Here is a 25,407-nt window from a genome sequence, read left to right on the forward strand (position 1 = left end):
GACGTGAAGGAAAACATCCCCCACACGGTTTTCGAGCCGCAACGTTCAGTGAGTGTCATGAGAGGGATAGTAAGAAATCAAAGAGCATCAATCCAACATTCTTATAGCTAAACAAAAGACAAAGGCATTTTTTTTTCAAAACACAACATTTTTTATTCAAAAATCACTTAACACTAAACAACAACTCTAACATTTTTAACAATAATCCAACAATATAACATCAAACAATTTTTTCAAATCACTAACATTTTTTTCTCAATTGACAATCTACTTTAAACAGGGCTGACAACGTTGTGAATTAAATTGTGATTTCCACTTTTGGAAATCATTAGGCCATTGATGGACACTACGTTTCCTAGCTTGAGACAAAAGATAAGCATAATGGTCACAAAACCATCGATCTACTTTCACATCGTTTCTAGAAGAAGAACGAGGATCAAAATGAGTCACTAAATGTTCTAAGGAATAGCCCAGGCTGCGATGATGCAGAAAATACACACAGTACTGTCCACACACCAAGGAATCTGTGCCTTGTAATTTCACGTTATTGAATCGGGTGGTCTGAGCATTTTTTCTCATAAAGTCGATGATATCGTCTTCCAAAGGGGGTAATCCGTACGAATCGAAATATTCCACACATCCTTCTTGAGGAAAGTAGACGGCTACCTAGTGGGTTCCTGGGAGATGACTGTCGTCCGTGTTGATCACGTAAGCTTGATGGTCTTTAGGTTTGCGATGAGGGAGTTCATCTTTAGCACAGACGACAGGATTCCAAGAAGCCGTATACGAACTGTGGTTCAAAAGGTAATAAAGTTCCCAGGTATCCATTGATTTGTGTGGGTTTTTCTTCTTCTTCTTCACAAGTAATAATAAGTCGTCAATTCGATCCTGACTTTTTGCTTGAAAATGTCTGACGAATAAACGGTTATTCGTTCTGTTTCCTCACTCTGATTCAGGAGAGCTTCGATACGATGGATCTCTTGAGTGGTTAATGGTGGACAAGAATGTTCACGCAAGTCTTTATACCACTGGTGCAACACGTCTTTGTTCGAGATGAGACTCCAAGCTTCGTCCAGATACTCGTCCAATTTTTCTTCTTGACTCAACATCAGGCATTTATCGTGTTGAATTTGACTGGGATGATCGTTTTGACATCCATAGCAATTTTTCTTGATCAATTCCGTCATTTTGTCGACCAAGTGTTTGGCAAAACAGCAGACTAAATGGGCTTCTTGTTCTGGCCATCTCGATTTCATCATGATCACTTCTTCTTCTTTTTCTATGGTCTCCTCACATTTCATGTCCAAAGTTTCTCCACTAGGTAAAGAGGGATAACAGTCTTCCATGGCTTCTAATAATCTAGAATGACTTCTCTCAAACTGTTGATTTCTATCGTATTATCAAATTCTGCATACAGGATGACGTTCAACGTTACATCATCATCACCGATTCTGTTTCCAAACTGAATTTCCACACGAATCTGGCCGGATTTTATAGGGTGGAAATGTCCCTCGTCGCTGCCTTGGTCTGGAGTGAAATCGAAAGCCCACAAAGCATAACCTCCGTCATAATCGTCGTACGTAATGCCGTGACTGGTGTTGGTTCCTAACTGTCCCGTGGCTTCGTACAGGGACAAGTACGATCTCAAGTAATTCTTCTTCTCAAAGTCGGGTTCGAAAGGTCGGGTACACAAGGTCTTGCCATCGCGACTGACTTCGATTTTCTTCACGTTGAAGTGATGAAAGTTGAAAGGATTTTTAGTGAAGGCTCCTTTGAAGGCTTCATTCGAGACCATACCAACGATCAAACGTTTGGGTAGCTATCCTTGGAACAGATGATCTTCGATCATGGATTTCTGTCCCCTAGGAATAGTGAAAGTTTTCACTTCCACGCGTCGTATGGGATACTTGGCGGTCGTTCTGCTCAAAGTCTGACTGATCTCGTTACCTACTTTAGGTAACACTTCCACACGGCGTACGTAGAGTCTGGCTTCTTGGATTTTGGTTTTGTAATTATCGTCACTATCAGCTATTAAATGGAAAGCGGCACTGCTGCTATTCAGTCTCAGGCGGACATCCACCCCGTTCAGCAAATACTTTTCTTGCAACCACATGTCCAAATGCAAACGATCCATCAGTTCTAAACTTTGGTTGACTCCCATGATTCTCTTTCTTCGTTCTACAAATCCCTCATTGGTGGTTGTTTTTGATTTGGGGTCAGCTTCAAGAGCTGTTTTATCAAATTCGCCCGCTTCGTCAGGTTCCCATAGCACGCAAGCATTGAGAAGAGTATCCTTGGCATCTATTCCGTACGTCAAGAGATTTTCCAGGTACGCTCGGTAAGGGTAAGTATCCATGCTGCTGCTGACCAGTTTGTTATTCAAGTACAAGTCCACTGAGCTGAACAAAGAATGCATAAAATTGTTGACGGGAGCTACTGGCTCAGTGTCTATATCATTTCCAGTCTTATCTAGAACTTTGACTTTCAAGTACAAGTAACTGCTATTCAGATCGATGTAATCTTCGGGCTGTCCCTTGATTTCAAACTCGATGGGAGCAGAATCGGCCAATGAGGAGACGGGATGAAATTCCACCCATTGGGATTCTTGCATCGTCATCATGGTGGGGGGCATGGCAAACAGATCCAGTTCCGTCTTGGAACAAGCGCAAGACTCTCGGTGCATCATTTTTTTTTTGTCTCTTTTCTCAATAATCGAAAACGTCTAAGTCTCGAACGGTTCTTCATTTCTTGGCCTTTCTCGCTTGAAGTCTGGTGAAAGGGTGTTTTCTTCTTCGTCGTCTCTTTCTGCCTTGTCCTTGCTGAATGCCTGACTCGGTAGCGTGCAGGGCATTTATAGGTGTGTCTCGTCGGCCCAAAATGTCTTTGCCCGTTTGCAGCAAGACATTTTTGCCTGCCCTCATGAAGGCTTCTTTAGGGTTTTGTTTGTCGATGATGACATTTTGGAGAAATTCTTTGCCTTGCGTCAGTGCCGCATCTTTCAAGGCGTGCAATCCGCGTGTCACCATCGGTTTCAACACCGGGGCCACCGAACGAAAGGCCGATTTTAACATGTCTCCTAAACCGTGTCCTCGCTGTCGAGCAACCCCTCGGTACACTGGATACATGACTTACTTACGAGTCGTGAGAAAACCCTTTTCGAAAATGGAGTTTCATCGTGACTTTTCCTTTGGTGAATGGAATATTTTGTCCCAAATCTCCTTTTATAGCAATGTTGACCGTGTCCAAATACGACTTGCTGACAGGCAAATAATGAGGATGGACAAATTCCCGGTGAACGTGATAGGTGTTTCCACCTTCCTGGTCACTGGTTGTGGTACTATCCACTTTGAAAGGAATGACACGCAGTAACGGCACAGAGGTGTGTCCCACCACGTTGTACTCCACCACATCGGAGTACACAAACATCAAATTCAGTCCTTGGTTCAGTTCTACCGGTTTTCCAAAAGCTTTGTAAAAATCCATATTATTGTTGATCTTGGGGCTCATATTGTGTGCGACCATTGTTGGATGTCCACCCAAAATTTCAAACAAACTACCATTGAACCTGAAGGACAACGTTTGGATATCCTGAAATTTTGTCGAAAGTGCGTTTGGTTTTGCCAATGCGCACCCAATCTCCTACGGTCAACTCTCCACTTTTCTTGGGGACAGCTCTCGTCGGGGACGTACCGAACAGGCGTTCAAACACCAGCACTTCGTTGTAGGGAGTCACGTCTTGCGGGGCACGTCCGATGCTTCGATGGTAAGATTGGTTGTACGCTTGCACCAGGTGCGGTAAGATGTCGATGTACTTCAGAGTGTGGTGATGCGTAAAATATTTCCACATGCGTTCTTTCAAAGTGCGTTGAAAACGTTCCACGATGCTGGCTTTGGTTTCGGGATTCTCGGTGGTAAAAAAATGAATGTCACGTTTCTTCAATTCTTTTTGGAAAGCTTGGTTCAGAAATTCGGTGCCTTTGTCCGTTTGCCATCGAAGAGGGTGACGACCGCTTTGTTTCAACACCCGTTGCAGGGCTCGCACTAACTCGCTGCTCGATTTGGAAGTCAAGGGCACGACCCAGGCAAATTTGGAAAAGACGTCGATGACACAAAACAAATATTTGTAGCCACGATTGTAGCTGGCCAAATGAGAGACATCGGCTAAATCGGCTTGCCATTGATGATCGATGCCTTCCACTCGGGTGCGACTTCTGGCAAACTTGCGTCGAATGGGTTTGTGTAAAGTGTAGGTAGCTTGTTCTTGTAACCATCGTTGCACTTGAGGTAAACGGAGACTTTTCAGTCGAGTTTTGGCAGCACGATACAATTTTTGAACTCCTGCGTAACCTGCAGGATGCGAGGGATCGTAGTAAATGCTGGCTAAGACTTTTTCCATTTTTTTATGTTGGTTGGTGTCTTAATAAGGCACCCACTCTTGGAAGAGGCTACTCTTTTTCTCTTGGGGTATTTTCTTGGATTGCAATGCTTTGCGTGTGCGACCGGCAATAGGTGTTGAAGAGGAGGAGGATGTCTGAGCGGGGGATATCGGTTCTTGTTTCACTTCTGTCTTCACTTTCTTTTTCTCTTGTGATGAAGAAGGGGTGGCCATCATCTTTTTAATCCATCCAATTCTGGAGGTAGGTGGTGTTGTTAACTTGCGTACTTTTTCTGGTGGAGTTTGAAACCCTTCTTCTTCTTCTTCTTTTCCTTTTTCCGTCTTGGTCACTGGTACTGGTGGTACTGGTACTGGTGGTACTGGTACTGGTACTGGTGATGATGCTGGACTTTTCATCAAGGTCTTAAAATCTTTCAGAGTGGGTAGAGCTGTTTCGTCTAAAGCTTTCTGGTGAAAGAGTTGCAATCGTTGCAAGAGTTGACCGTACTTTTGCGATTTTTCTGTTTCGGACAAATCTTGGCGATCCATCAAGGACTGCAATTCGTGTTGTAACTGGGACATTTCGCTCAAATTGGGATTGGGAGGTAAATGCGGGGTGCGTTGTTCTTGCCACCGATGGCATTCCATCCATCGTTTGTAAGGCACTAAAGCTAGTTTTCGTCCTTCCATGGGGTTGTCAGGGGTCGATTCTGAGATCTTGGGACTTCCGAGGGCCTTTTTATCTTGCTCCCACCAGTCCTCCCAACATGGTTCACAAGACTCCTTTCAGTATGGGGCCTAACAAGAGAGGCAAAATGCCTCCACGTTGGACCAACATCTTATTTTTTTGATAAATGGGAATTTTCTTACGAACCTTTTTCCGAAGAACGTGACGATGTTTGCCTAAGCATTGTTTCTGGTGTTTGGACAAAGGGATCGTGCCTTTCAAAACGTTCAAACAACATTCGCACACGGTATCGATGACCTCTTTGGAGGCCGTTTGAATGAGTTTTTTTCGTAGGGGTGGAGAAGCTTTGGACAGGACAGATAACATGTCCCCATGTTTAGCTAAACGTGGTGGCAGTCCTTTCCTTTTCTTTCCTTGGGGTTTTCTGGAGGGTGACATCTTTGCTTGTGGGTTCCGGGACATTCACCGAACAGACACTAACGTCGATGACTTAACACACACCCTTTTATCTTTTTTTTTGGGACTATCGCTTTGTCATAAAGGTGACAATGTTTTTCCCAAAATCGCCAAGGAATCCTCCCCTTTGTTGACGCCTCTTTTTCTTGGAACGACTGTGTCTTTTCTTAGGGTAATGTCGATGCTTGGCTAAGCGCTTTTTCGGATGACGCGTCTGCCTTTGTCTCTTTCTTTTTTGGCTTCTTGGAGGTGACATCTTTTACAAGTTCACTGATACCCCTACTTGGTCACAGGCCTTTTTATACTGGAACGCGTCGCCACTGATTGTCTTTACGTCGTATCAGTTTGAGGACAGGCATGACACGTCGTGCAGGGGTACGTAACGGACTAAATCGAGCCAGTTCTTGCTTGGACAAATCCAGTAAACTTTGTAACATGCCCGATCTTTCTTGGACTTTGATTTTGGGAGAAGGTACTTTGTGAGCAGCAGCCACTGCCACTAAATTGGAGGGTCCTGCCACTGGGGAAGTTCTTTTGGGGGTCATCAACGGAGAAGTTCTTGGTGTGATCAACGTCTCCAAGTACTCTTCAGTTCTGGGTGTCATCAACGGAGAAGTGGATAAACATGAGGCTGCCGGAGACGCAGTCACCGCTGTGGCAGGTCGTGGTTTGCGAGTGTAAGGTTGCGTCCTGGCCGAAGTGCCTCTCTTGCGACTAGTTTTCTTCTGTGGGCTTTTCTTTTTCTGGGTACTTTTTTTCTGTTTCTTTTTCTGGGGGCTTCTTTTCTTTTTCCGGGGTGGTGGTGGTGTCTGGTCAGAGGAGGGTCCTGCCACTGGAGAAGTTCTCATTGGGGACCTGGTCTTTTTCTTTTTCTTCTTGGGACTTCGTTGGACTTTTGTCTTGGGGATAACTTTGGGGGCATTAGGATCCCATCTTAAGAGTGAGCGAATGATGACCCCTCCTAGAGTACCGCTCCCTCCAGGTTTCAAAATGATTTGTTTTTTGGTTTGAGTGTCGATGCGGGGATCGGCCAGTTGGACCAAAGCGACTTTGTTTCGATCGAAAAAGCGTTTGGTTTGATGAGGAATCTGAATGATTCCTTGGAGTAATTGACGTGCCGTCACCGTGAACCATCGTAAGACTTCTTTGAGACTAGCTTCTAAGACACGGGCTCGTGTTTGTGGATTTTTTTCTCGACTGATGCCATACAAGGCACGAATCAATTTGACGAGAAGATGCGACTGAAGGGACATCATGTTCACATTGTGTGAGACAGACGAAAAAGGGTCTGAGGTGTTTATAGATTTTTTTATGGGGAGTGAAATGAAGTCGAGGACGGAGACGTGTACAGGACAGGCCCTCCGTCTTGGCACCAGTGGTGAAACAAGTGGGTACGAAATCACAAATCCTCGGGAGTCGTAGGTTTCAAATCGACGAGTAAATAGGCGTGTGGCGTTTGAGTGGCATCGTCTTACGCCTGAGTCAGCCAAGGCGTTCCTAACTGTTTGGCTAAGACTTGCACTTGCGATTTATCTCGAGGGCTTTTAAACAAGACCACGTAATGCGCATTGAGACTGATGGTGCGATGGGCTTTACTTTGTTGAAACAAATTTTGGGTGATGTAAACGACACTGGCATTACGGTGATGCCCTTTGCGCGTGAACCACAATTTAATTTCTTCTTCGTCTTCTCCTAACATGTCGTCGAAAATGACCAAATGGGTTTGACGGGAGTCAGAGACGATGCCGTCGTCTTCTTTAGGAATGCCTTCCACAAACACGATGGAATCTCCTTGACTTTCTCGCAAGAGGCTGTACGCCGATTGCCACTCTTTGTAACACCACACGATCCGTTGAGGGGGTCGATCGATCAAATGATGTTTATGTTCGATCAAACGTTTGACGAATTCGGTTTTGCCAGAACCGCTAGGTCCAGCAATGAGCATGTTAAAGGGATGGTGAAGATACAAAGCCTCCCAACTGGCACGATCTAAGTGTTCGTCGATGACTTTGACAGTAGAGGAAGAGGGAGCAGAGACAGTAGAGGTAGCCATGGTGTGAGAAATGTCACTTGTGACACGAAAACAAACAAGACAAGAGTTTATATACTTTTTCAGAACACGTTTATTGAATGTTTTTTTTTCAAACATGAATACGAAAGACAAAAATACATAAAAGCCAAAGGCTTAAGTACAAGGATAAAAGGCACATGATAACTATGAACGTGGAATAAAAACAAGTGTCTGTACAACAACATGTTTTGGGTAATGTTCTAACCAGTTCAACAGGGGGTAAGGTCACACAAGTGTCCTCCCGAAAGGGTCTTTCAGGTCTGTCCACGACAGTCCTGTCCTGGGTGACGGGTTCTTCTGGCACCGTCACTAACACGGGTTGAAAAGTAACTTTTTTCCTTGAACAACTCTCGTGCATACTGGGCCACTTCTTGGGTCCAAGCCTCAAAACCCCATTCTTTCCAGGCACGGACATCTGTCCAGTGGGGATGTAAGTCGCAAGCTACACACACATCGTCATACAAGTCTTGGGTAGCTAAAAGTTGACGAATCTTTTTTTCCTGTTGAGGTCGAGAAGTATCCAGATGAAAACGCAAGGCTTTGAGCAAAAGGAGTTTTTCGTGACCATTTAAGGCCATTGAGGTGGTAAGTACTGGTCGTAAAGAGTCCACAAAGAATCGGCTGGTAAACAAAATCCCAGAAAACAAGTCACTAAGACACACACCACTTGTCGTCCCAAATTGAACGGATACAGTTGTTGTAATAATTGATGGTAATGATCCACGGTTTGAATATGGTCATTGAGTTCCTTCCACGGAATCTGTTGAATGATATGTGACATAATCCGTGGCATGGCAACTTGATTTTATAGTGTCTTTGTTTCGGAAGCAATAAAGGTAATTTCTAACCAAACACGTTCGTTCTCCAGTAGGGAATTTAAATGTTACATACTGTAACTGAAACGTCAGAGTTTGTCTAGATGTTTCGTCTTTTTCTAAGCAGATTCCATGTAACAAATGTTGGTAATCCTTTAACTCGTCTTCCTCAATACGTTGCAGTAAGTGAATCTCGAAGTAACCAAAATTACGAACGTCTGGTCCATCATCATCATCATCATTTATACACTGAAAGTGTTCAACAAGGTCCGACCAGTGAAACAATTTCTGACGAATCAGTCCTCTTATACCATTCAGGTACCAGTGGTTAAAGATCTGGTGACGTAACGGATGCAATTGTTCTTTACGTTTCACTTGTATTTTGACCAGCTCTCGGTAAATCCTTTCTCTCAACTCCTCAGGCAAGCCCAAAATGTTCTCTTGTAAAGTATCCATAAGTATATACACTGTTTTTGGAATCGTTGGGTGGTGGCCAATAGCCTCGTTTAACTTTGTGCCTAATGTAATATCCACTCATAATCAGTCTTCTTGTACTTTGGAACATAGCATAATTTAAAAACGGATGAATCACTTTGAGTTTGCGTTTCACTTGTATTTTGATCAGTTCTCGGTAAATGCGTTCTTTCAACTCCACAGGCAAAGCACGAATGTTCTCTAGCAAAGTATCCATGAATAGGTCATACTAAATCCTCTTTGGTCTGACACAAGAAATGTACTCTTTGCACAAACATGGTTTTACTTCAGTGTCGAATTTAAATCGTTGAGTCACTAATCTACACATTACAATTCGTTCACAAGTTTCCTCTTTCACCAAGTTGACATTGTGTTCAAGATGTTGGTAATTCGTTAACTCTTCCTCTGGAATTCGATGCAGTACGTTTACAATGATGTAGGTAGAATCGTCCATACCAAACCAATCCTTTTTAAAACTAGAGGATCGTTGATCAATGTCTGTCCGATGGAACACTTTCAATTGAATCAATCCTTGTATAGCCTTCAGGTACCAGTGGTTCAAACACCGGTGACGTAACGGATGCAATTGTTCTTTACGTTTCACTTGTATTTTGACCAGCTCTCGATAAATGCGTTCTCTCAACTCCACAGGCAAAGCACGAATGTTCTCTTGTAAAGTATCCATGAACAGATGATGGTAAGAAGTTACTTCAATGTCTCGGTCCCACTAAGGGTAAGTAATGACAATTCGGTGACCATCGAGCATGTTCTACGTAGGCCGAATCTTGCGGTTCCAAGTGGTGAAGTGACACACCGCAACTGAAGCACTTGACTTTATCTCCTTCGCCCAAGTAGAAAAATCCGGCTCTGGCTAATTCTTCGGGGGTCGGTCCTCCTAGATACTTAGGCCATTTTCCTTTGAACGATTGAAAACGATTTTCAAAGTCGCAGTATTCCGACAAATGCACAGGAAACGAATATTCGTCTTTCACAGGTTCGTTTCGATGAGGGTTGAGTGACATGGGTAGGAGTTTGCTCAGGGCTGGATGACATCCGTAGGGGGGTAGACGTGAAGGTGAACATTCCCCTTTAAAACGAAACCCAGTAAAATGTCCAAGAGGACGAGCGGCATCACTTTCGCATCCCTCAGGTTTGACACGCACAGCATCACTTTCCATGATAGGGGTAGGGACACTAAAGTTCCCATGATGCTTTACGCCATCGCTCAGGTCACAAGGTACAGCATCGTACCCATCGCAAGGCTCACAATCGCATTCCACTTCAGAAGCCTCACACTTGAATTGTGCCTTTCTAAACAACTTGTTCTGTGTTTCTCTGAAAGTATTCATCTTGTTTGCTCGGTCTTGGTAGTCACAATGAACTATCGATCTTGCCTAGGGTTCCTTTTTATATACAGACCAATACCGACCATACGGTAAGGTGAAATGATTGGGAAGTCGCACTCGCTTCTGGTACACGATTTGATAGACTTTTTCCAAGGGTCGACTGACGATGTGGTGAGTGGGTAAACGTACAATCTTGTTCGGTTGATAGGTGGTCACTTTAAAGTTTCCATCCTCTCCCGATTGCAAGGCTTCTTTCAATACCCCAAAGTTGACCACTCGACTGGTACGATGATTCAGAGTCAGTCCTTTCACTTTGCACGTCGTGTGCACTTCTCCTTGTTTGTCACGGTATTCGTAGCCGTAATTTTTGGGACCACCACTGACGAAACTTAGAATCTTGTCGTCGGGATGCTCGTCTGTCCAGGCTCCTAAACGGTCTCCTTCGATGTCAGGGTGATGTTGAATCGGGTGATGGATGTAAATGCAACTGTCCGTGTCAAAGTACAGGACGCGTTCTTCTAACAGTTCTAAAGCTTCGTACAATTTTAAGCGAGCATGCGCTGTCACGTAAGCCGCAATGATGACATTTCCAAAAGGGTCGTCTTGTACAAAGTCCAGATCTTCTTCGTAATTGACCAAGATCAAATCCTCTCGAACGACGTCCACGTGTTTCATGTATTTGGTTTTGTCGTGAATCATCTGGAAGTAGCGGGAAGGTTCTGTCAAATATTCCGTCTTGGGTAAACACGGTCGTTGTGCCATTTTACCCCACAAGCAATTTAACATCACTTTGGCAAACGATCGCCTGCCTTCGTTTTTTTCGATGTGGTCTAAAGTGATGCCTTCTTGTTCATAGTATTTCTCTTTGAATTTTATTTGGTCTTCGGGAGTGTGACACCAGGAAGGATAGCCGCTGCCTTCTTGCTTCAGTTTCAAAAAGGCATCCACGTAGTCAGCGAAAATGCCTTTCTGACTGGGATCACCCTTGTGGTATTGTTGTGTCTTGGGAAAGTGGCAAATTTCGTACACTTCTAACAGTTGGTATCCTATGTCCAGAGCTTTGAACAATTCTACGCTGACCCAGGTTCCCGTCAAGGCCCGTTCTTCCTGGCTCTGCTGACAAGGCTGATCTTGGTTGCACGTTTCGGCACAAGTACGGCACAAGGGAAACATCAGTTTGCCTTGACAATGGTGAGGTAAGACGGGATGGTATAGGTTCGTGGGAGGCAGAACTTTACACTTGATCAAGCCTTCGTATTGTCGAATGTTGACCAGGTCGATGTGTTCCGTGAACAATTGCGGGTGCCCTACAGGAAAGCGACAATATTTGCACACGTAGGGATACAGCGAACACACGTCCAAGTATTTGACTTCTTCTCCTTTCTCTTCGTCGGCTTGGTACAGCAAACAGGTGGCATTGGTCCTTCCTCCGTACAAACTATCCCTCGGGTTCAGCGGGTCCATGAACTGGTAACTTTCCACGAGGCGTTTAAACTCGGGATCGGTTTTCATACGGTGATCGTACTCGTGTTCCCACATTTCCACCAATTGGTATCCTTCCTGTTCCAACTTTAGGCGTCGCTGACAAGTGTCCTGGTACAGGTCTTCCATGGTCCGTTGTAAAAACTGATTTTTAGTGTCACGGTCAGGGTAACAGACGGGACATCCGTGAAATAAGCAACCGTTAAACTCGCACACGATCTTGGGGTTTTCTAAGTCCCAGCCATCGACCGAATACGTTCCGACGGTTTTTTCGCCTCCTCCGTTGCGGGCATGTTGCATCCACTCGTCTTCCTTGTCGCACAAGTAATGTAACCAGCGTAGGGCTTTGACCGAGTATTGACGCTTGACAAAGTGGGTCGTTTGAGGGCTGATGACAGCCACGGTGTTTTCAGGCATGAATCGTTGTCGATACACTAAGGAACACGCTTTGGCAATGGTGCAAGCTTCTTTCAAAGGATCGACCCCTCCGTGTTCCATGAACAGTTCTCGAAATTTTCCACAGCAACGCCGTAAAATGTCCACGTCGGAACGACAATACTTTAGCATTTCTTCCTGAAAGTCGAAAGGGTCCGAGGCGTGAGCCTGGTACCAAGCGTAGAAATCTTCTCGTTGTTCGGTACGCATGTTGTCGGGGTCGTAATAGTGAGCCTCAGGCAAATGGGGTAGAACGGCATGTTGATTGGCTTCCGTATTGAAAAAGTGTGGAAAATAACTTTTAGCCATTTCTGTCATTCCAAACGTTTTAGGCATTCGACTCAAAGGCATGGCCAAGTAACTCATCGAATCTTTAAACTGCACTTGTCCCACTTGCATGAAAATGATTTTGGCTCCGTTCAAAGTCACTTTAGGACGTTCGGTGCCATGTTCTGTATAGTACCTCAAAAGAAACTGTCCATCGTATCCGGAGAAATTGTGAGCCATCACTGTGGCATGACGATGACAATCTCCGTAACGTTCGATGTCCTCTTGGCTCCACGTCTTGTCAATGGGGTCTAAGATCCATCGAGCGAAATCGGCTAGCGTGTTCGGTCCCCAAAAGATTTTTTCACGCCCTCCAGGAATTTTGCTGCAGTGAGGGCAATAACTGAAGATAGGTTCTTGAATGCACTTCTCGCACGCTCGATGAGCCACGCAGAAATTAGGAATGTGAATGCCGGTCTCTTGCATGCATTCGAAATCGAAAAAGATGAAATTGCCTTTCTTCTTGTGACCGTCCTCTTTCTCTGGTGGGGGTTGGTATTTTTGCACGTAACATTGGTGTTCCAAGTCCACGATGTGGTGACAGATGTGACATTTTTTCTTTCCTCGACATACGTGTGCCTTGGTACTATTGGTAAGTATGCCTTGTCCACACGTAGGGCACAATCTCAGGAGTTGACAAGCACATTTCTTCTGTGAACCTTGTGTTCTCAGATGTTGTTGGTAACAGGTAGGGCTGACAAACGTGCGCAGACAAGTTGAACAAGGCACTGGTTCTTCGCTCAGACAGGGTGGAGAGGCCAAACATCCTGAGCATTTCCATCCACAATGTTTGTGTTGCTCTCGATTATTATAACCATAGTCACATTTCTCACAATAATAAACATATCCCAGGAATCCGGTGATACTGGTAATGGTATCGAAATGGTCATCGTGATGATAGACATGAATGTATTTTCCGTCCTTAAAATGTTGGCCTCGAAACAACAGAGGCCCGCGCATTTCTTGAGGGTGCACTTTCAAGGTGTAGCGTGGAGCTAGGGCATCTTGCAATTTTTGCATCTCAGGAATGCCACAGGGTGTGTCTTTGGACAGGCCAGCTTGTTGCAACAGGAGTTCTGCTTCGTTTCGTTGTTTGGTTCGGTTCGATTTTCGAATGTTCTCCCAGGTTCTTTTCCATTCTACCGTGTCGTTCTTGTTGGCATAGGTTCGTCCCACCACGATGGCACGGGCTAAACACATCTGGTCTTGAGGGTTGTTAATTCGGACGAGACTTGTTTTGGTGTTGCGAAGTTCGTCCACCAATAACATCTTTTTGCGTCCTGTCCCTTGAGGAAGAGAGACGTGAGCCATTTTCAGTGTGGCTTTACCATCGGTGATGTCAAACTGGTCATTAGATTGTTGTACGTGTTGAATCTTGTCCATGACTTTGGAAGGGGTTAGTTCTGCGGGTCTGCTAAACTCGATCCAAACAGGGGATTTCAAACCGTCGTGATCTATGGATAGTGTCAAGCGATCGTCTTCTTTGGGTTGACATTGTCGCTTGAGTGCGGTGAGCAAAGAATCCCACATCTCGGTGATGAACCCTTCTGCTTTCTCCAAGGGTACGTCGGCCTTGAAATCTTTAAACTTCACCGTGTAGGTGTAAGCCGTGGTTCTAAATTTTCTAGAGGAGCGCTTTTCCGTCTCTCGAATGGAATAGTATTTTTCAGGGTTGTCTAAGGTTGACGAACTTGGTTTAGAAGTTTCAAATTCTGGTTCACTCATGTCCTCTTCAAAATCACTGGCATGAATTTGTGCCAAGATTTCAGCTCTGGTACGAGGCGATAGATCACGTTTCTGCCTCTTACTTTCTTCTTCTTCTTTCTTCTCGAATGAATGGGATCGTTTCATCTTGAGTGCAAAACGTCAAATGACTCAAGTTTAAACACCATAGACTAATTTATAGTCATGGCAGACCAACGTATATAAAAGGGTGTGTGTCTTGTCCTTTCACTATTCATTTCACTCTCAAGCCGAGTACAACGATGGAAGAGACTAACCAAATCGAACGTTTCGTCAGAGCTTTGCGAGGGGTCATTAGAAAATTCTCTTCAGATCAACCCACGGACTACTCTCCTTCCTTTCGAGATAAAAGTCAAGATACTTGCTATATCTGTCAGAAGAAAGGGCATTGGTCTTCAGAATGTCCAGACCGTCAAAAAAGAAAAAAAACAGGGGCTAAAAAAGACAAAAGTCAAGATACCTGTTATTATTGTAAAGAAAAAGGACATTGGTCTCCAGATTGCCCAAAAAAGAAACAAGAGGAATCAGAAGAAAAGAGGAATTCTTCAGAAGAAGAAGAGAGGGATTCTTCAGAGGAAGAGAGGGATTCTTCTGAGGAAGAAAGAAGACAGGTGAAGAAAAAGAAACAGGAGAAAAAAAGAAGAAGGGAAGAAAGCGAGGAGGAGGAAGAAGAGGAAAGGAGTGTGACGGTGAAAAAATTCAAAAAACAGAGAGACTAAACAAGGAAACAGAAGAAGTTAATGAACTTTTTATTAAAGTGTTGAGTTGTGAATTGTGAACTGGATTGTAAAAAATGGATAAAAGAATAAATGAATGATATAAGGTAAGTGTCTTTGAGTTGTGATTTTAAAATAAGAACGTACACTCACGCACTCATACACAGAAACGTACTATAAGGGTAAAATGTTTGGGTTTTTTTTTTTTGAGTGATTGGCAAATTGAAATTGTATTTCTTTTCGAGAAATGTGGGTAGCCCTGAAAAGGGCCTTTTTTATGGTGTAGGGTTGAGTTTAAGCAATCAACTTTAACTGCCTTAAGCCTTTGCCACGGCCAAGGCCTACTTCTGGACTGCGTAATGTTGATGATGATTGGGTTGAAATCACTAAGGGTGGTACGGTAGGCTTAGTCACAGGGTTGACGTGTTTAGCTCGGGAAGGTCGTATTCTCTTCGGTCGTAATAAAGAAGTCTGATACATTTGTTTCAGACTTCTTAACTCCGCTAAAATGTCCAACAGTACCGTGACCGTTTGATTTTCACCCTCTTGTTTCTTTGCTGCTACTTCTTCTTGCTGTTGTTGCTGTTGTTTTTTTCTTACTGCTGTAGGAGAAAAGCTTGTTCCGCTTCCTTTTGTCGTTGTATAAATTTCTCCAATTCTTCTTTCTGTCTCTGTCTAAAATTCTCCACTTGCGGTAATGAAGAAGGTAACGCAGGCTCCGGAACAAATTCTTGCGAGGAGAGAAAATTCACAAAATCCCAATTCACCTCTTCTGAAAGTAAGTCCGGGTTCCCTTGGGCAGTCTCCCCTGTTGGTGCACCCCAATGGATCGTTTTCTGAATTTCCGTCATGTTGAATCACTGTCGCATAGACTGACTGCACACAAGCGCTAGCGAATCTATATAGACCACGTGATGTCACAGACTGCTCTCTTCGGATTGGATGCGGGCTGACTGAATTTTGTAACGCGTGCTCGGATTGGTGAATGAACTCGATCCGTTTCAATCCTACCTCTACCTATAAATAAGCGCAGTTCACTGCATTGATTCACCTGTTCTCGTCGCTTCAAGATGTGGACCGATGTGCAATCTTCTACGCTTGTGTCTTCCATGATGTTCAGGACGGACATGCTCATGTATGTCCGATCCAAGTGGACCGTTGTCCACAGGACAAACACCAGCCTGTGGATACGTAGGATCTACGTTGAAAGACAAGGATGCCTGAAAAGAGTGCTGATTTACGGGCCAACAGTGAGACGCAGCCTAAGGACAAGAAGAAGACCAATGCGGTGCCATTTATGTTAATGAATACATTAACATAAACCCAAAGGCCCTTTTCAGGGCCCCCATATTTCTCGAAAAGAGATAGCCTTTCAATTGCCTACCCCTTTTTTAAATTTAAATTTAAATTTAAATTTAAAAAAAAATTTAAAAAAAAAAAAATCCCATATTCAATTCCCCCTTGTCCCTAGACAAACCCAAACTCTATTCCCATGTTAATTTCCCTTGTCCCTAGACAGACCCAAACTCTATGTTAAATTCCCATTGTCCCTAGAGTGACCCACGATTTTTCTCCATGTTAAATTTCCATTGTCCCTAGAGTGACCCAGGGCTTTTTTTAATGCTAAGTCCCATTGCCCTAGGGTGACCCACTTTACTACTAGCGAATAATTGTTAGGCACAATGGATACAATCATAGATCAATGGGCATGTGGATAACCTGTGCAGATAAGTGCAATTGAAAGTTTTTTTTAAAAAATGTAGAAGATAATGTAGGAATAATAAAATAGTGGCAAATCAACGACACTAACAACACAAACATATTTATAAAATATATATAAAAAAACCAGTTGCAATTAAACTGAATCTGAAAGAAGCATTTTATTTTAGTTAATTATGAAGCATCATTCATGATGATATTCTGTATTATGGAAAACGCTTAGAAGTTGCCCCTGATGATGAAATCCTTCTGTTAACTTTCCTTAATCAAACAAATCATTTAAAAATAAAATAAATAATTTTCACTGCGAACTTTATTTCTATTGCGTTAAAGTTTTGTACAATCCCAAAATTCGGCAATGAACATTGTTTAATATGATAGTTTCCATTTGCTGACGACGATTGCATACTCTCTCAAAAGAGCACGTTTCATTAAATTATTATCGTCAGTTATGAAAATTAATTCTATTTTCTGTTATGCAATTCGAACAGATATGTATGCATTTGATGATTAAAAACTTCTTTTGATTTTTTCAATGAAAAACAAATAAAAACAAAAATAATTTCCATTGCTTATTTTATTTCCATTCCGTTCCATTTCTTTTTAATTGCGTATTTTAGTCATACCTATATATAATTCACTAATTACATTCCACAATAGCTGGACCGTTTATCAGAGTTATTTTATGAATGGTGAGCTGTATACTGTTTTATTTGTTGGCACTTTAAAGGCTTTAATGAGATTCCGTATCCCCAATAGTGTGGGTGTTTAGTTTTTTGTACCAAATCAAAAAGAATTTTAAGGAAACAAAGTATTTATTATTCTTGTTCAGGGGTTGCTCATTGCTATTTGCATTGTATTATTTTACGATATGTCGTACTCACAATGTCCCTGGAGCTGGTCCCTTTGTTTTTCCTTCCCGCTATATTTCTTTATGACATACTTCCTTCCTCAGACACTAGGTCATGTGACTGGTTTTTATAACATGATCCTTAAATTTAAGTGATCTTGACCAAGGATCAGTTTATTGTATTGTGTGTTATATGTGTATGCTATATTGTTTTAATCATGTAATATCGTGTTTGTGTTCGGCATGCCCATTTTATATATTTTAATTTGCATCACATTTTTTATCTACTTTAATCTACAAAAAAAAGAAGAAAAAAGTGTAAGGTATAACATTTGTATAAAATTATGTGTTGTGATGGTTCTCCGGTTTCGGTCTAGTAATTATTTTCGAATAGTGACGAGACCGGTGTTTTGGGAGAGAGAGAGAGAGAGAGAGAGAGAGAGAGAGAGAGAGAGAGAGAGAGAGAGAGAGAGAGATTTTCTTCATTTCGTCGCTGTATACCTATGTAGTTCCCCAGTCTTTTCCCCATAGTAATTGTATACTGCGAGAGGGGATAGAAATCACTCATGCGTCATGATTAATAGAATTAAATACAAAACACTTGGCAAAGACGGATTCGTTAGTGACGATATTAGTTATTTTCTTGTCCAGCGGCTTAATTACCTACCGGATGCAGTAAATACCTAAGACGAGAGGGAGGTTAGCGAAAAGGTCCATGATATTAAGCTCAAACAGTGTATGTTTCCACTACGTCAACAAACAACACATTTTACAATAAAAATTCAGCTATAATAAACATTAGAATAAAGGCACTTTTACACAAGGTCAATTAAAGGAATCGCCAAGAAATTAGACTGAGTGGTGAAACCATCAGCTTTTGCTTCATTTGAACGGGATATATAGTGCTAAAAATGCATATGGATTGAACATTAATATGGCAGACTGGTCTCTAAAGGGAAATGTAATGTCAAAATTGTCCATAGGCTTAACATTAGTTTCATATTCTAGCATCAAATGTGACTTTATAAATGACCAGTCTGGCCTAAATCACGAAAAATACCTGGTTTCTAACTGTTAATGTATTAAAAAATATCCATATATTTAGCATCTAACGGCGATTGTAATGATAAAGTATCTATTTAGAAATTAGTATAGTACATAGCCTCTAACGGAAGATGTAATGTTAAAATTACATCTACTGGTCAACACAAATACATACTGACCAGTACCCACGCTTACTAGTAGGCACACAGGAATACTGATCAATATGACCATCTATTGACTATAACCCGCAACTACTAATCAGTACCTACTCATACATAATCTTACGAACCGGCATTCATGCTTACTAACCGATTCATAGTGTTATTGAAAAGTACTCACATCTACTAACCTACTTCCGTGTTCACTAACTAATACACTGTCTTACTGATCAGCATCCACACCTACTGTTCAGCACCGACCAATACTAACTAATACAAAATTAGTGTTACTGACTAGCACACACATCTACTGACAGGCACAGGCACCTACTGAACGTAACCCACATATGTTTTCCAACACATTGTCGTACTGACCAGTACCTATATCTACTAACCAACATCCACGCTTACTAATCACCACAAAGTATTTCTAACAAAGTATCTACATCTGCTGACTAGCATATACATCTGCTTAGCATAATCCGTACCTACCGGTCAACACACAGTCATAATTCCAGCACCCACATCAACTAATCAGTTATGATGCATACTAACCAGTTCACAGTATTACAGATCAGCACCCGTACCTACCGACCAGCTCTCAAGAATTCTAGCCAATACACAGTGTTAATGACTGGCATCCATACCTATGAACAAATGTCTAAGTTTAAGTTGTAAATTTAGTGGAAAATTAATGAGGATTGACACCTATATTTTGGACATACAATCATTCACTATCGCCATCCAACATTTCCCCTTGTACTTAATTAAATGACAGCGGAAGGTAAATCATCTGTACAGAATACTGCTTTTTGGCTAGATGTTTATATCCGAAGAGTGAAATGACTATAGTTATTACGAAACAGTCTCAAAATTTAGCGGAGATTAGAAAGATTATTAGGGATGCGCACATTGTCGGTGAACGTTTCCTCCTTTATCGTTAGAACTCATTACAGAATCAACTCTAAAGGGAATGCCTCTCAGAAACGGACGGAGCAGCTGTGTTTTCCACCATGTCCTACTCGTCGACATTGTAGTGCACGAACATCAGATTTAGTGTCTTCCTTCAGGTCAATGAGGTATTAACACTATTTGAATAAATTTGTTATTGTTGCTATTCATGATGATGATGAGGAGGAGGAGGAGGAGGATAAGGAGGAGGATTAAGAGAATGATGATGATGATTTGACATCCTTTACTGGAGAAGGATTTGTGTTTCCACTCAAAACGACAAACAAACTTGGAAACAATTTGTTGAACAGCGTTTTGCTTTCTAACATATCCGTTGTAACACGACGAGAGGCTGGATGGTACCATAACACATCTATCTGGTTTTATTGAGTGGGAGTACTTTGGGAATGTGATGCTTAAAAACATTCCAAATCGTATTGAAGAGATGTCGATCACTAAAATAATATCCTGAAGAATTTCTCATGTCATACAGATTCAATCGGTTTTTGCTCATTGTAGTGTTTTATTTTATTAATTGTCATGATCATATTTATTCATTGAGTATTTCAATGAGGAAACTCGTTTGATCCTCAGTATTAGCTCAACCTTCAGTGGAATTAATGGTTTTTATCAGAGTCACTTCCCAACGAGCTTCGTTGTCCAGTTGTATTGTGCTTGAGGTAGTTTTGCCCTGAAACAACACATACTGTTGTTGGGAGACACATTCAGAGATATGTCACTAAGTGAATTCAAATAAAACGAATTATTCGTATTTCAATTGTTCTTGCCTTCTGAAACGACAAAATGACTCCTCAACGGTTGGAAAGAGTTGTTGTGGTTTTGATTCTACAGTTAATGCCTTTGTCGCTGCTGTTCATACTGCCGGTATATTTTCGTAATGGATTGGGAAGAAGATAGTCAAAACAACTGTGGAGTAAAATGGTCCACAATTAATTATCCTCTTCTTGCTCAAGTAACACAATGCACCATACTGATGTGACAGAAAAGTCTATCTGAGTTTAGGGACACCTCCTGTTGTTGTTGCTCTTGTTTCTGGGGCTCGTGGAGAGATGCTGCGGAAAAAGGTGACAACGTATTCAAAGAAATGTATATGAATTCTTCCTTTTATAGACAGTGGCTTACGATACTGCAGTCCAAAGATAGAATCTGTGTGGGTATCCTTTCCAACATACTTTGACTTCTTGGACTCGATACATTCCCACCTTATGTGTTCTTTGATCGAGAATGATTTCGATATCGCGCAAGTTGTCGTTTTTTTTTTTTAAAAAAAATGAATGTGTTGTATTTTGTAAATTGCTGATGGACAAATATAATCCGTTTGTCTGCTTGCCATCGCAGAAGGCTTCAGCCACTTCGTTTCAAAGCTTGCACTAACTTGGAACCTTTTTTCAATGTCAAAGTCAGTTTGGAAAAAATATTAATGACACAAAAGAACTAATTGTGACTTCGATAGTATAAAGCAAAGCGACACATTCATTTGTTTAATGCGGATAACCCTGAAACTAAACGTGTTAAAAGAACCTCGAAAGAATGAATATGGAAATATTGTACGCATCAATTATTCCATTTGTTATGACTGGACCGAAGTTTCTGCAATCTGATTGGATATAAACAGTCACGCGATAGTAACAAAAACTTTCTTATACATTGGTAAATACCGCGGACTACTTTTCGTTCCCAGTTACCAGGTAATTTGTGTAAAAGTTTATCTATACCAACGTCTTATATCAGAACAATAACAATCCCCACCCACCCACTAATGTGATTTCCGACTAATATGTGCAACTCCTGATTAAAATCGCCCATTAGCAGTTTAAACAATGTAATTGCACAGTTGTTCCTGAACTTCAACACTCACCATTTTTTAAAAGAAAGCATATGGCAGACTTCAAAAGCCAATCTTAAAAAATTATTGCATTTTGCTTCAACGATGTTTAACAAGCCGTTATTCAAGGTCTGGGTCATATATCGATTAAAGGGTTTCGCTAAAAGTGGACACGACTTCGGTTTTGAAAGATCTCAATGCGTAAAAAGCAAGAACAACGAATAATATAACAACACATGCCATACGCATTAAAAAAGAAATAGTCTGATTTAAACAGCATCAACCAATTTTTTATATTAAAATAATGATAATAACAACCTTCTTATATAACTGGCTTGACCCCTTCTGACACAATACCCTGTATTACTATATCAACAACCAACGACTCTTGAAAAGCGAAGATCGAGCTATGTATTATGTTGCAATGAAAAGGCTAATAAAGAAAAACTTCGGGCTACATAATGTTTTCTTGATGAAATCTGCTGATATGATGACAGAAAAGAAGAAATTTGGAATTATAAGGACTGAATGATCATGATTGGGGATTTATCGATGTTTAAATTTTACCTATTCATTCACAAAGTTAATATAAAGTCCTTCTGACTTTATTTACTTTATGAGTGATTAGGTAAAATTTACACATCGATAAATAGCCAACCATCATCATTTAATTATAATTCTATAATATATTCTCAAATATATCAACGTGTTACCAAGTCTGGTGAAATAGTACAATAACTCGTACCATTGCAGTATCGGATGTGCCCCAGAGGAAGTGTCACCTTTAAAAGAAGCGGGAGTTTTTGGATCCATTGTTTCGAACTTCTGAGACATCAAAAACAAAAATAGTGTTAAACACTGCAAATTGGGTAGGCATCTGAAAAGGCACCAGAATTGCTTCGTTTCACATGACAGGTGCATGGACTCGCCAACCTGTCTATCATTTGGAAGGCACAAACGGAGAGGTACTTAAAGGGACCTGTAACAGGCCCGAATTACCTCGCAGTCGGAACCTTGGCTAGCGAAGACGGAAAGCAAGGTCACAGTCTAAGTTAAGTTCAAAAGCTATAAAACAAGGGCGAAGGTCCTTTCGGAAAGCAAGACGTTTTATGACCAAGTGTTGCATTTTAATGTTATGCCTGTAAATTCACAGTGTCACAAAACGTGAGTAATTTTTGGAACATAACACTCTCCACAGTATTGACTCCAACCGCTTAAAAGATTATTCAGTAACTATCATTATTATATGCTCATTTGTTTCTCCAATACTTGACATTGTCAGAATCGTGCAGTATTTTTATATGCTCCACCAATTCATACTGCACGACACGTGTGTCGAAAATAGTAATTTGTGTTAGGAACTATTTGTGTGCTTTTGATTTATTATATATATCTGTGGATGAACTAAAGTAGTTATTTTGGTCAATTTGAAAATACGGATGGTCAATTTGACGATGTAGATGAGTTCCCCGAGTCCCAAAAGAAACTTCCAACCAAGCTAGCGAATGAACCTGACATCCGTAATGTCCACAACATACGTGAGGCATCAGTTTTGAAAATACCATTCTCATCATTTAAACATGCATTTAGGATAAACGTTCATTCATAACTATTCGCAATATGCCAAGGCGAAAAAAGAAGCATTGCAGAAGCTTCTAGACTGTAAGTAATTGATAAGTTGTCGCAAAAACAATTATTCATTACCTGATACATATGGAGAACATATGTTTGAATCAGGGACCGGAAATTATTGACTGGAAGGGTTATCTGAGTAACCCTGATTATTTTATTTTATCATAGGTGGAATTGTTACACATTTGTACTGGTAGGCTTGATTACGTGATTACAGCTGAAGTCATGCTATTTCATGCAACGTGTACTGGTAGGCTTCATTACGTGATTACAGCTAAAGTCATATGTGATTACAGCTAAAGTCATCCAATTTATGCAACGATCTATATTTTTACTGGTAGGCTTGATTACGTGATTACAGCTAACGTCATCATATTTCATGCAACGATCTATATTTTTCTTCACTTAGTTCATGTTCATGACGTGGTCACATCATTTTATTTTATAATATCACCCACCCATATCAAGGCAATGTTTATTTTCTCTCCTTTCAACCTTATTTTCATTCAATTATTTTATAAAGGTTGGTTCGTACTCAATCCCACTCGTAAAAGCTTTCCTGTATATTTATATTGACTTTCGGGTCTATAAATGTGCTCTCCTGTACAGTTGCCTTGACTGTATTTTGAGTGACTTGTATCTGCTACTTACAATGGATTCTCTATTTTTACATCAGTGGGCTTAAATTACCCATGATCAATAATTTGGTCCTGAATCTATCGGACAATCATGTTCTATTAGTGTACATATTAAAATTTATTCTGACATGTATTCATATTTTCTCTGATCAAATGAATGTTTGAGTATATTTCCTTGAATCAACACGAGTACAGTATTATTAAATATTATATTTTCATGATTATGTGGTCAAAGAAATATAGGTTATGAAATGAAAATGGATTTGTTTTTGTTTTCTCCCATTATTTATTCATAACCTGCATAAGTCGGAAAAAAGTAGATTGAAATGTTTCACACCATCTAAGCACAAGACGTTTGCCTTAGTTCACTTTACAACTGTGTAATTAACACAAAACCCAAAACGTTTCTGATGTATAAAAAGATAGGTTGTTTTCTAGTTAATTTACTATATCCATAATTGGCTGCAATGCGTACACAATCCATTTAAATAAAACATTGCGAAAAAAATTGTTGAAGAGATTAGAATCAGTGGTGCAAGTAGATTTTAATTCTTACCGCGAAGTTATCGACATGGTACTGATCCCATCCCACCTTTTCATCTGACCCCTTCTTTCCGGTACGGCCTTACCGACAATAAATGTCTTACTGGTACGGCGTACCTTTCCGTATCGGCTTTTTTGTACCACCGATTAGTGCAATGATAAAGTGACTGTCATATTATTTTATGTGATTTATATTGATTACACCTACATTCATACAAGTATAAAAGATCCGAAAACTGATAGCATATATGAATACCACAAAGCTTAAAAATGTAAAGGTTCTCTCCATGTATCTATACAATCACACTCCCCTGATAATCCGTGTCTGCCGATTCAACGCCTGTAAATGGATAACGTTTTAGGGAGTAGTAATTATTTAAACTAGGGACAGGAAGTTGATATAAAAGAATAATTAACTAGGCTGTGTTATTTTCTCCTCGCAGTGAAAAGAACTCGGAATAATCACCTGATCTGCAGGCCTGACCTCCTGCCTGTAGAGGCGCAATCCTGCTGTTTTAAAATCTATTTTTTGGAATTTCAAGTTGTGATAATAATAAAAAAATTATAGCATGTTTATCATTTTACCACATGTCCCATATTTGTCGTCCATGACCATAAAGCCACTTTTGTGCCAGACAAGATAATGCAAACTATAGAAGTCAAACATGTGTGCTTTAAACAGGAACATCGTTCCGGATTCCTATACATAACCGTGTCCAAACAAGGGAGGTGTCGGAATTCCTCATCGGCAACATATCAACTTGACAAAACTACACGGACTTTCAGACTCCTCATTAGTGTGTAATAATGCGGAGGTGAGTTTCAGATTTAAATTCAATAACAGATGTATTATTTACTCAAGTTTACAACCCAACTTACTCTAAGATGCAAGTGAAATACGATGGCAATATTAGCTGCAAGAAAAACATAAAAGAACAAGAAGTTGCCCCTCCCACATCACTACTGTGTATGGACTAGCTAAGTCACTTGTTAAAGTTTCTTCTAACAGCTGCTTCTTAGACGGGTTTTCGGGAAACTTACACAACAATTTTACCATGAATATTAAAATATTCTCCTTTTACAGATAAGAAATGTTAC

The 25,407-nt window shown here is 41.0% G+C and overlaps 1 long non-coding RNA gene across 2 annotated transcripts in view; it reads right to left on the minus strand.

Moving 5' to 3' along the window:
- LOC149794285 (uncharacterized) overlaps window positions 1-24,407 on the minus strand; it is a 34,302-nt gene extending 9,895 nt beyond the window's left edge. For both annotated transcript variants that reach the window (XR_016422620.1, XR_016422619.1), the window contains exon 1: window positions 24,323-24,407. This is a non-coding gene — a long non-coding RNA (uncharacterized LOC149794285). The remainder of the gene's footprint in view (window positions 1-24,322) is intronic.
- Between the last annotated feature and the right edge of the window lie 1,000 nt (window positions 24,408-25,407).

Source organism: Sinohyriopsis cumingii, chromosome 8, assembly GCF_028554795.1.
Source record: "Sinohyriopsis cumingii isolate HCF-2022 chromosome 8, ASM2855479v2, whole genome shotgun sequence".
NCBI lineage: Eukaryota > Metazoa > Mollusca > Bivalvia > Unionida > Unionidae > Sinohyriopsis > Sinohyriopsis cumingii.